Raw genomic sequence first — 12,648 nt, 5'->3', positions numbered from 1 at the left:
CCCCTGATCAATAAAAGGACTAAGGAAAATGAATGATACAAAAGGATGACAGCTTATTGCTTACTGTAAGATGGAAATCTATTTGACCTATGTCATGTGAAGAGTTAATCATGATATTTATAAAAATGCCGCTAGCAAATATGGGTCTGTCATACGTCAAACGGAACAAAAAGACCTCTGTCAAACAACTGCCACATTGCAAGTGTAAGAGTTTTTTCTCTGCACACATTAAGCCCAGCTGCATCTTTGCTCAGTTTCTCTTGTCACCTGCTCACTTTCGTACAACTTTGTTTATTTGATCATTTTACATATGTAAAAAACTGCTGAGATCTCCTTGATCATATCTGAATAACTGTATAATGCTATTATCGGTTTTATGCATGCATATATGAAATAATAAGGGCCACTGATTGTTTCAATCTGTCACTTTCAGTCACAGCATCCTGGGGCCATTTTTTGGATTCAAAGGTGAAGATAGACTGCCAGATCTTTAAAATGAAGAGACTATGGTGTCTCTTGATGTTCTCTTCATTTTAAGGATCTGGCTAATCTGGTAGTCAGATCTTTAAAAATAACACGAACATCAAGAGACAGCCAGATCTTTAAAGATGAAGAGAACATGGCACCTACAAGCCTTAATTCCAGCAGATGTTTCTGAAGAAGCATCCCTCGGGCTACATTTAAATGACAATGATGTAGCCCGAAATGGAAGCGTTTTTCACTTGCCTTTTTAAAAGGTTAAACATTTGTGACACATTTTTAAAATGACCTGTGTCCAAAACATCACCATTAAGCTACACCAGTATTTGGATCAGTCACCTTGTAGGGAAGTGACAATGTGCCATCAGCAGCTTGGTGCTGCTGTTTATGTAGAATTTGCTGTGTGTGTAAAATGTTCTATGCTTCTGGTTGCAATGTGCAGAAAATCCACATTTTGTTGATGAAGCTGTAGAAAACTATAGAAAAAAGATGCAGAAACTCATTCCTCGAGGGCAAGTGTCCTGCAGGTGACCAACTAATCAAGCTTTTACCAGGTATTCTACAAAGCTTCTGGCAGGTGTATTGAAGCAAGTTAGAGCTAAACTCTGCAGGACATCCGCCCTCCAGGACTGAGTTTGGCCACCACTGCTCTAGACCAACAACAAGACTACCATGTACTCCAGGATACGGATGCAACAATTAACCGATTTCACTGTTAACCGCACTTTAATTTGACACGGTTTATTAAACGTAAAGGCTTCAACACCACATTTCTGCACGGAACAAAACCGCTGCAACTAAATAAAGTTATGCCAACTGTGCACTAGTTTAAAGTTCTGAGCTTGTACACTGAGGCTAATATACACGCACACGTACACACGTAGAATTAACTATGGCTGAGGCTATTAATTAAAGACCAATCACAATAGGGCTGTGCAATTAATTGAAATCGTTTCAACATCGCAATTTGGACATGAGAAATGTCTATATTCCATACAAAGTAAGAAGCTGATCAGTAAGTTCTTGTTACGTGACTGGCAGTGCGGCATTCTGAAAAGTTACAATTAAAGTTTATCTGAAAAGAGATGTTTTAAGCTGGGTGCACCTGGAATACGTGTCCGTGCCGCTCTCAATATGTGCACGCAATCCGCACGCCACCATTGGAATTAATGGACTTGTGCGTGCAAAAGATATGATATGCGAACAGTCTGTTTCATAGCAGCGTCACAAATAGGTCTATGATTAATTAATGACAAAACAAATCTGTGAACACACACGCAACTACTTCTGATACTTGGTCAAAGAGAACATCTGAGCCTCACTTGAGTTAGACACATTCGTTTTGCCACAGGACTGCTCTAGAGAAAATTTGTTACAGCTTCACTAGATTTATTTTATGTGTGTTTTAGAGACATGTTACAGGGTTTGATAAAGATCTAACTGTTTTTCTTTTGAAATAAGTTTCAGATTCACAATGTAAACACAGATTCAGTCTGTCTGAGACAAAATTGTGGTTAAAATTGAAATTGTTGAAATTTTATGAAATCGTGATAGGATTCTTTTGCCCATATCATACAGCCCTAGTTCACATATCACATTTTTTGAAGGTGCATGGCTTGCGCGAAGCCAAGGCTTGCACGATGCGAGTCACGTGACAAGAACTGGACCAAACAGCTTCATACTTTGTATGGAATATACATTTTTTTTACTCCAATTAATTCTTTTGTTTAAAAGCCAAACATCATTTTGTTTTTCATTTATTTTTAAGTTTAAAGAGATTTGGATTATTTACTATTGAGCTGAGTCGCAATAAATAACACTTTAAAATATAAAGAGTTTTCATGTGATTTACTAAATGAGAAGTGTTTTGAAATTAAGGAAAGCATAATAATTGTGATATCCGTGATTAATCCTCAGACTATAAATCACACAACTAATATCTAGAATTGTTGCATTCCTACTCCAGGATTACTACATTTCCTAACTACTCTAAACACATACCTTGCACACAAATTACATCGTTTTCGTAGAGTCTCATTTTCAGGTGTTGTTTACAACAGCCTTGTTTTCAAACATCATAAATACAGCTAGCAGACAAAAAAATAACTTCACTCAGCACAATGACCACTGAAAGGTTTAAAAGTTCTGATATTAGGCAATGAAAATGGCAACATTTTGGGATAAATTGTAGATACATGATAAACAATGAACTTGACATGGATGAAAAACTGGCAATGTTGTGTTGTTATATTGATAAAGGCAACATTCATATTTACCCATGAGCATTTAGATGGATATTTTTTGTGTTTCTCCAACTCATATAAAATCAATTCCAACTCTAAAACAGACTACAATAAAGTCACTGTGTTAGGCAGCCACAGCGTCTCAGGACAATGACCCTAAACTGCTGAGAGCTCCCAGAGATGAAGTAAACCTGATCCTTTGTTTCTTCGTTTTACTGGAATGCTTCTAGGTAAATAAAAGGATCGTCAAATGACCAGGTGTTCCTCTTAATCCAGTGTTTTGGACTGAGCGTCAGAATGCAGGATGTCATTCAATCTGCCCATTCTGGGTTACAAAGGGAAGGACAAGTTTTACAAAGCAGTCTGAGCCTGTGACACAAAGCTAACCATGTAGTGACTGCCAGCCCAAACAATCGATTTGTGTTAAATGGGTTTGATTCATCATCAATGTGTTTTTCCTTCATCTTGGTCTTATTTAGAAAAGTTTTGTGTACTTCCGGTCAAAAGAGTTAGATTCTGTTCAGAAGCTTTTTAACCACATTTTTAGACCTATTAAAATCTGGCAAAACATAGCTTTAAGCATGCAATCAAAAACATCTTCAGTACAATTACTTCTATTGAAAACACTAGGGCTGGCACAATAAATTGATGCAGTGCGATTCATGAATCATTTCTTAAATTTTCAGAATGCGTCACAAATCTTTCTGGATTTTTTTAAGTGGATCATAATGAATGTATTATCTTTTTGACTACATTTTAGTCCAGGGGTCACCAAACTTGTTCCTGAAGGGCCGGTGTCCTGTAGATGTTAGCTCCAACCCTAATCAAACACACCTGAACAAGCTAATCAAGGTCTTACCAGATATACTTGAAACATTCAGGCAGGTGTGTTGAAACAAGTTGGAGCTAAACCCTGCGGGGACACCGGCCCTCCAGGACCGAGATTGATGACCCCTGTTTTAGTCTTTACCTTTTAGTTTTTTCAACAGCTATCTTCATATATAGCTATATATGCTATGTGCTATCAATCAGCTATATAGAACATTCTACCTGAAATGTACATTTTCACTCCTAAAAAAATGTGACAGGGCCTGACTTAAGCTTGTCATCCTCAAAAAAAAAAAAAAAAAAATTCATACAATTCAATGATAGCACACATCGATCACTGTCAGCTTCCCCTATGTCAAATGATACCACTTTCGAATCATAGCCTTAAAGGTGTGTAGCACGCGTTTTATGTTAAATTTAATCCGAATGTAAAAGGACTGACAGAAACATAGGGGCAATTGTAAATTTATTTGTATTGAAAATTTGTAGTATTTATTTGTACAATTTGATTTTAATTTCATGTTTTTAACCAATTGATGGGTATTATAACAACTTAAACTTGCTATTTCTGATGTTTTTTTCTTCTAAATAACAGTTTAGTATAACAAAACTATTAAAGCTGTAGGTTTGATTGGGCTAAGGACAAGGACAATGGCAGGGTTTGTACATTTGTAAAGTGTTTTAAATAAAGAACAATAATCTGAGAACAAATTAATGACATATTCCTTTACAGAACAACTCACAGAAGTCAACCATCAGTCCATTTTAGGAATTTTTGCGATTAAACACTTTTTATTTTCTGTACTTATTTTATTTCAGGGACAGATAATTTACGCTTCTGGTAGAATGTGCCATATGATGTTCAATCATCAGATGAGTGATTCAAAGCAAGCTCATTTACCATTATCAGTCACGTTACTGGTGCAGCACAGCAGACCTGTCAAGTTTCTGTTAGTTTCAAGGCACAGGCCAAATTTAGCCCTTGTTTTAATAGACCAAATGAACACTGACTCAAATACTCAAAAAAATGTGTGCTTTTTATGACTTATGTCATAATAATATTGTAAAAACAGCTTACTGTGAACACTTTTGTAATTTGCTTAAAACCCTATCTAACTTTATTCAAAATTATTATTCATCCCGATCTCACAAAGAAATTTGACTATTTGACGTATTGTCAAAAAAGTGGCTAATTTTTACAAATTTATTTATTATGGATACAGCATTAGAGGATGCTAAAATGTATGAATGCGATCATATAAATTGATATGAATTAGCCACTGAATCAAAAAGTTACACATTTCTGTGTGATTACATTGTATATATTTTTTGTTCCAGTGGCATGTTTAAGTAATAGAAGGCAAGCAGAGTATGTCTGTTTATAAAGCATACAGTGCCATCAGATTGAAAGGTGGTGCCGAAAGACAACCAACCTTTATCACTGCCCAAACACTCTAATATTGTATACAGTAATAGGTATTGAAAAATAGGGTTTTGTTATTTTGTGTCTTTACTTAGTTCTTGTCAATATATACTATTGTTCAAATGTTTAGTGTCGGTAAGAAGTCTCTCATGATTTTTATTGATTAAACTGACATAAAAAAAATGTGAAATCTTATTATTTATTTTACTAAAATGTTTAATTTACTTTAGAAGTCTAATTTGTTAATGAAGAAACGTTTTATTTAAAAAATATTTAAAAAATGTGTGGGGAGGTGTACCAAAACAAAGTTTTACTATTTACTATTTTTATTCACTTACAGTAACACTTAAATTAGAACAAAATAAATCAAAGCTTAAAATGGTCAATGTCTATTTCACTTATTTTTGTAAACAATGCAACATGGCATTTAATTAATAAGGGGAAATTAGAAGAGGAAGTTGCCACAGGACTTGTCTAGATAATTAATTCTTAAGTACTATGTAAACATGAACGTCTAGACAGCATCCTAAACAAAAAAGTATTTTTTGGAGTTTGTTTCACTTCTAGTCAGCAAGAGTGTCTTGAACACGGTCCAACATATCAGTGCGATGCTCCCTGATTGAATACAACCATTTAACAACAACAAAAGATCTGGACCTCCTGCCTCTTGACTTTAATTGCCTTGTACCAAAGTTTCTTCCTCAACTATATGCCTCTTGCAGACTAACAAAACAAAGGGCAGTGCATTATAATAACAACATTTCCACAGATTATTTCTGACTTCCACAGACAAAAGATGACTTAATTGATTTCAAAATGACATCCCGTTCTTTCAAGTGAAATAACATGCATGAAGTTGATTAGGCATTAAATGCAGGTGATTAAAACTCTGCACGGAAATGAAGGCTATTTGCATTCAGAACACAAACGACTCTTATTTTCCATCAGGAAGTCATAAAGAATAATGTGCTGTATTTTTTAGAGATAATAAGCAGCTTTTACTCTAAAGGAGGAATCACTAGAAAATAGCAAGTTGACCAATATTGTTATCACTTTGTTTTTGTTTTTAATAGCACACAGTTACTCAAATTTATGTAAAGGGAGTTTACCCAAAAATGAACTAATTTCCTCACACTAAAGTGGTTCTAAATTTTTATGAATGTCTTTCCTCTGTTCCTATCTGGTTCTTTCCTCTACCAGATATTCTAAAGAATGATGGGAACCAGTAAAATGTGTTTTAACTGATAAGACATACACAAAAGCTTTTTTTTAATGCACATTTTTGAGAATTTAAATGCATCTTAATTATTGAATTAGATATTTTATGTCTATTCAAAAATGTGCATGAGGTTGCCCATCTTGCACTTTTAGTCTGTACCTCAACGTCAAGTATTACTGCTGATATAGCACAAGCATACAACTGTTTCTTGACATAAATACCACAAGTTTAAAGAACGTGCCACCACCCAGCCTATTCTCTTTATTATATTTTCCCTTTTCTCCCTCTTTTAAATTGTTCTTTTATTTTATTATCATTATTTATTTTACCTAATACACCATGCTGCCAACCTCAACTTTCGGTACTGTCCTGTTTATATGCTTAATTTGTAAAACGAATGCACACAATATATTGTTTATGCACATCATATACTGTGTGTCGCACAATATTAGGGTTATAGTGTGGCTTGTTTTTATTTTTGATGATCAATTTTGTACTGTGATCGACATATATTTTATTTGTACTATTATTTTGTCTTTTACTTTTGTTTGTTAACTGTCACAAAAATCTGATAATTAAATCTTTTAAAAAAATGTCCATGAAAATAGGTGGTTGGAAACTGCCATTATGAAAAAACTATATTTTTTTATATAAAAAGTTTCTTCATTAGCGAATTTGACTTCTAAAGTAAATGTAATATTTTAGTAGTAAAATAAAATAGAAGATTTCACAATAGCACATTTATGTACTATTAATAATACACATAATTTATGTTTAATCAATAAAAGGCATGAGAGACTCCTAACAAACACTAAACTTTTAAACAATAGTGTATATTGACAGAATAAGTAATGACACAAAATAACAAAACCCTATTTTTCCCTACCAGAAGTAGTTCTAGAAAGCCATCCACAATAAAGTGAGAGGTCCTCTATGCTAGAAGTTTGGATGGCTTGGAGTGATGGTAAAGGGGGGTAGATTAGATTCGCAAACAGTTCTAACCAAGCAGCAAAGTGGAAGTAATTTCCTCTGTATAAACAGGCGGCAGCGGCAGTGTGGATTTTACAGCCTGAGAGGGAGAGAGATGTAGGTGACAGTTCCCTTCACCATGAACTGAGCTTTGATCCCCATGTGCAAAGCTTTCTCAGTGAGGTGCAAATTGAGGAGGCTTCTGCCATATGTCCACAAAGGCCTGAACGTACACAACTAAACACTCTTTTTAAAAATGTTAAGTTACTTTAACTCAATTTAGAGTCAAATTTAGACAAACCAAATATTGAGATGGGTTTTTCAATTAAATTTAAGTGGACTTTATATATATATTTGACCAAATGTTGGGTTAAAACAATCCAAACTTTAAGTAGACAGCACACTTCCATAATGAAATTTTTTATTTCTATTTTATTGTCGAGACATACACAGAAAAAATAGATGGATAGAGTCTAAAATGTTGCGCTGATGTAACCCAATGTTGGGTCAAATGTTGACAATCCAACATTTAACTAATTTTTTTCAGTTAAATTTAAAACGGCACTTTTTAACCCAACAGTTGAGTTTGTCCATATTTGATCCAGTGTTGGGTTAAAACAACCAAAACATTTTAAAAGTGTAAAGCACACTTTTAAATCGTTTGTCCATATATGATCCAATGTTGGGTTAAAGCATCCCAAGCATTTTTAAAGTGTACATCACACTTTTAAACCCAACAGGTGAGTATGTCTATATTTGAATCAATTTTGGGTTAAAACAATCCAAGCATTTTTAAAGTGTACAGCACACATTTAAACCTAACAGTTAAGCTTGAACAAATTTAACTCAATCTTGGGTTAAAACAATGCAAGCATTTTAAAAGTGTATAGCACACTTCCATGCTGGAATTTTTGTATTTCTATTTTACTGTCAAACACATACACACAAACAACAGATGTTGAAGAAAGTCTAACCATCAGTGCACCAAATAGTTTTTTTTTTTTTTTTGTGAGTTGTTGTAACCCAATGTTTGGTAAAATATTGACAGAACAATCATTTGGTTCATTTTTTCAATTAAATTTAAAATGACCCTTTTCAAACCCAACAGATGAGTATATTTGACCAAAGGCTGGGTCACGACAATCTAGCATTGTTTAGACCAGGGGTGCCCAAACTTTTTCATATAAAGGGCCAAAAACCAAATATCATTGAGAGCCGCGGGCTGAAGATAAATATACCAAACTATTTTACATTAAAGCTGCCATGGGTTATTTCCAAATTAATTAGAAAACCTTACTTTAAATCACATTAACTGATAACTTATTGCAATAAAAACATGAACAATCACATGTATAACACAGTGAAGTTCAATGCTGAATACACTAGTCAAGCAAAATCTGCCTTTGACTTGATTTGTCCTCTATCTTTCGGGTGACAGTATGTGCATTTAAGCTAAATCAGATTAATTTACACCATTTAATTGAAACATTTAATTTCAGTTTTTAAAAATAAAACAAAAGGTTTTATTCCCAGATGGGATGGTGGGACAAATCAAAGGTTATCATGGGCCAAATTTGGCTCACTGGCCCTAGTTTGGCCATCTCTGGTTTAGACTGGAAATCAATCGGGTTTAAGCATAAAGGCGAGTGATAATTTTTGGGTACATCTCTTTTAATTGGAGCCATTTCCTTTCTATCAGAGGATGGTTGTTGCAAAGAAGTGCATGTCAATACAACATGATAAATATTTAATGTGGGAAACAATGTGTATAGTACCCTCTTATTATTTTCAAACTGACAACCTTGCGCTCTATTCACATGGACAGGAAGTACATACTATTGTCCTGTATGCACATTCAAAGCTCTTCTCATTTGAAATGGCCACATTGCCTCCCGTGAACAGCAGTCGGCTTCAAAGAAAACTTCGGGCCACCTTGCTTTTAACATTAAGAATCCCTCTGGAAAGCCAGCATAAAGGCAGACAGGGATCTCACGTTCTATAATATGCTCTTTCATTATGTCATTGGTGAAAAGAGGCTTTAGAAGACTTTCATCTTGAACAGTTCTCTCTTTAAATAACTGGGACTACCTCCAAAAGATGTCTCGGCATCACAAAGCCTTCTTCCATTCATAGCCTCGGATGCAGAACCGCACACAGTCGACACCCTGTGGTTGTGCCAATTTTCCTCTGGATTAGCCCTTACAAAATATATCATCTCTAGTTTTAGAGGCCACCAACTTCTTGAGCAGTGCAACTAGAATAGGATCCAACAAGGAAGAATTTTTAAATAATTGTCTGCTGTTGAAATGATGGACTAAGGCATCCAATAAGTGATATTTGAAAGGGGAAAGGGCTCCGTTGTTTCAGACACGCCAAACAGAGGATTCATTTCTGATGATGATAATAATATTGTAGGTCGCTGAAAATCCCTTTCACTAGAGCATAATAATGTCTTTGTGAGAGTCTCATAGACTGTACATGGCAATGATGCCAAGTGCCAACCTGGAAGAATGAGCATGCCAACACTGCACACACAATGAACAAGTTAAAGGTCAGTTTTTGGCTCTAAACCCTCTGTACGACTTTTGTTTTATAAAACTACACTGTAGGCAGGGCAGATAAAGGATATTATATTGAATTACAATAAAATTTATGTCAATACCAATATGCTTTTTTACTCTATATCTCTCTATATCTAAGAGCAAATTGCACAGCAGAAATAGGCAACAATGGAAATCTAAAAGTGAGTTGATATTACATTTTTGGCCACTAAGATGTAGAGATTGAAGATGTATTGAACTTTCGAGATGATCAAATTTTCAGCCACCGAAAATGTATTGGCCGGAAATTTGTTATGTCATTTAATGGAAACTAATTTTTGTGGGGTACTTTTTTTAATCTGGAAGCATCTGGAAGCATTAACAACATATATCGAAATATATGTTGCTATCATTCAGTATGGAAAATAATAATCGAGATTGCATTTTTGCTATATTGCCCAGCAATAACTGTAGGTAACAAATCGCAGTGCTAAAAACTTTACAGGTTAAAAAAATGAATACATTTTGTTTAGTGAATTATTATTTTTTCCTTGTTTGTATTCACTGTCTACACTTTATCGCCACATTTTATTGTGAACTCATTTTTAATGATGGACTCTGATTCATCAGGTTATCTTTTAATTACACATTACCTTTTTACACACCTAATATATATCAGCATATCTTAAAATTACAAAGCACAATTTTATAGTGCAACTACTAAAAGCATATTCCCATATAATGCTTTAAATGATGTGGATTTCAATATTTGACTGTTCAACGATTTAAACCTCAACCAAAGAGCTCTGAGATATCAAAAGTTTACACTGGTGCTATCATGAAAATCAGTTCATACTTTCAGAAATCTTCACAGGAAGGCAAACCGGCATAATTACTTCCCGCTAACTGGCCAGAGGACTGTAACTACATCTGAAGAATTTTTAAATTAGCTGGACATTATGTATATGAGGCTATTTCTTTCTATTAAAAGACACTGTGGACAACTGTAAGAGCCAAAAAGAAATAAGTAAATATATGGAAATATTACATTTGCACACATGACTGAAGTGACTGAGGTGTCCATATCAGAATTTAAAGCTACATTTTATGGCAAATAAATGTTTTACACTTACATACATTTGGAAATTGGTGACTGTGCAGCACAAGTCCTGTCAGAGTCTTTCATTAATATTGTTTGGGGTGAGTTGTAGATTTTTAAACTTCTTTAATTTATAACAGACAAACATATTTAATAACGTATCACAAGACAATAAACGACTTTAAAACATGCTGTTAGTCATGCTCTCCTAAAAGTAAGTGTTATAAGAACTTCAAACCAAACGCCAAACTATTTAAGAGACAACCTCAATTTTACTCAAAACAGAAATAAAACAGAACAATATAGAGATTAAATATAGGAGTGTCACAAAAATAAAAGATCACACGTACGCCTCCAAACACATTCAGTTTTAAAAAAAGCATCAAACATTTCTATCGAAAAGGTGCACTTACAATTACACAAAGCTCCGAGTCTAAACACACAACACCTGAAGGAAAAGCTAACGTCTCTACCCACAAAGATTTGACCCTGTTAACCATTAAAATTATATTGTAATCTCTTATCTTTGCTTCGAGGCAAGTAACAAGAGTCGTGCGAACAATCACCTTCACTCCTCCACAGCATTTATTACGCTTGTCCTTCAGCAAAAACAACAACAAAAACTTATTTTTTATACGATTTCCACAATTAGTTATCGTTAATATAATCTAAAACAAAATGTATCGCTCTAACATATTCCACAGAAAGCCGCAAGTGTTTGCAGACCTGCTGTAGATGCAGGATCAGGTTTCGCACGCGCACTGAAGTGAGTGAGTGAGTGAGTGATATAAAGTCTAGTTTATAAACATGCGGTCAGCGGCTTCTTAAAAAAAAGAACAATGAATTACCTTTTCCCAAAGAAGTTTGTTTATATTGTCCTCTCCTGTCCCTCCGCTGCCTTTGTAAAAGTCCCGGTGAAAGTGTCCTCTTCTTCGCTCATGCGCACAAGAGCGGGACCGCGCTGCACTGACCCGAGCGGAGCGCACAATACATGTTCCCTGACGTGGGAACGTGACGTCCACATAACTGAGTACACAAAGGCAGGTGCTCTGCTCCTCTTACTAGAGGCTTACTAGAGCAGCAGAGTCACCCGACTTTTATACGTTTGAATTAAACGATTTAGTAGAGTAAAATACCTGTTATCTGTAAAAATATATATGATCAAAATGTCAGGACAATGTTTTTATTCCACTTAAATTATTAAAATATCAATATTTCAGCGTATTTCAATGTAATAAAAACTGTTTTAAGACTTTCTAAGACTTAGGAAGTCTTTTTTTACATTAACATCTTAAGTCTTTTTTACATTTTAACTAACAATTTAAGAAAATCACAATTTTTAAGTGGGTGCTTTTACATTTCACTGAAGTGAGAAAAACAATAGACATGAACATTTTACAAAAAGTCTTTAATGCAATCCAAGATATTAATGTAAACAGTCTCATTTCTGTTTCTTACATTTCTACACTCAGAAAAGGTTCATGAGCTGTCTCTAGGGTGGTACCTTATCAAAAGGTTTACACATGTGTACCTAAATGGGTGCCTCAATGTACATATTAGTACAAACGCATAAGGTATACTTTTTTAGGTATTGTTCTACACTGAAAAAAACTTTTTTTTTACTAAATTATTTTAAGGTAAATGGTTGCAAACAATTTTGAGCTGAATTTAAACAAATTAAATTTAGTAATGTTCATCTTAACTTGTTTGTTTAAATTCAGCCCATCCAAATTGTTGGCAACTACTTACCTTTAAAAAATTTAGTAAATCCAATTAGTCAATTTCTTTCAGTGTGTACCCTTGATCTATCATATGAAGATTAATTAGAAATAAATGTATACCTTCTG

The 12,648-nt window shown here is 34.4% G+C and overlaps 1 protein-coding gene across 2 annotated transcripts in view; it reads right to left on the bottom strand.

The window, feature by feature from the left end:
* kank1a (KN motif and ankyrin repeat domains 1a) overlaps positions 1-11,778 on the bottom strand; it is a 98,239-nt gene extending 86,461 nt beyond the window's left edge. The window contains exon 1 of one of the 2 annotated variants that reach the window (NM_001365257.2): positions 11,650-11,778. The gene's annotated coding sequence lies outside the window, so the exon portion shown is untranslated. The remainder of the gene's footprint in view (positions 1-11,649) is intronic. The other variant, XM_087252870.1, reaches the window with a different exon arrangement.
* Between the last annotated feature and the right edge of the window lie 870 nt (positions 11,779-12,648).

This window comes from Danio rerio, chromosome 5 (genome assembly GCF_052040795.2).
Source record: "Danio rerio strain M-AB ecotype USA chromosome 5, GRCz13ab, whole genome shotgun sequence".
Classification (NCBI taxonomy): Eukaryota; Metazoa; Chordata; class Actinopteri; order Cypriniformes; family Danionidae; genus Danio; species Danio rerio.
This window is presented reverse-complemented; position numbering and strand designations above follow the sequence as displayed.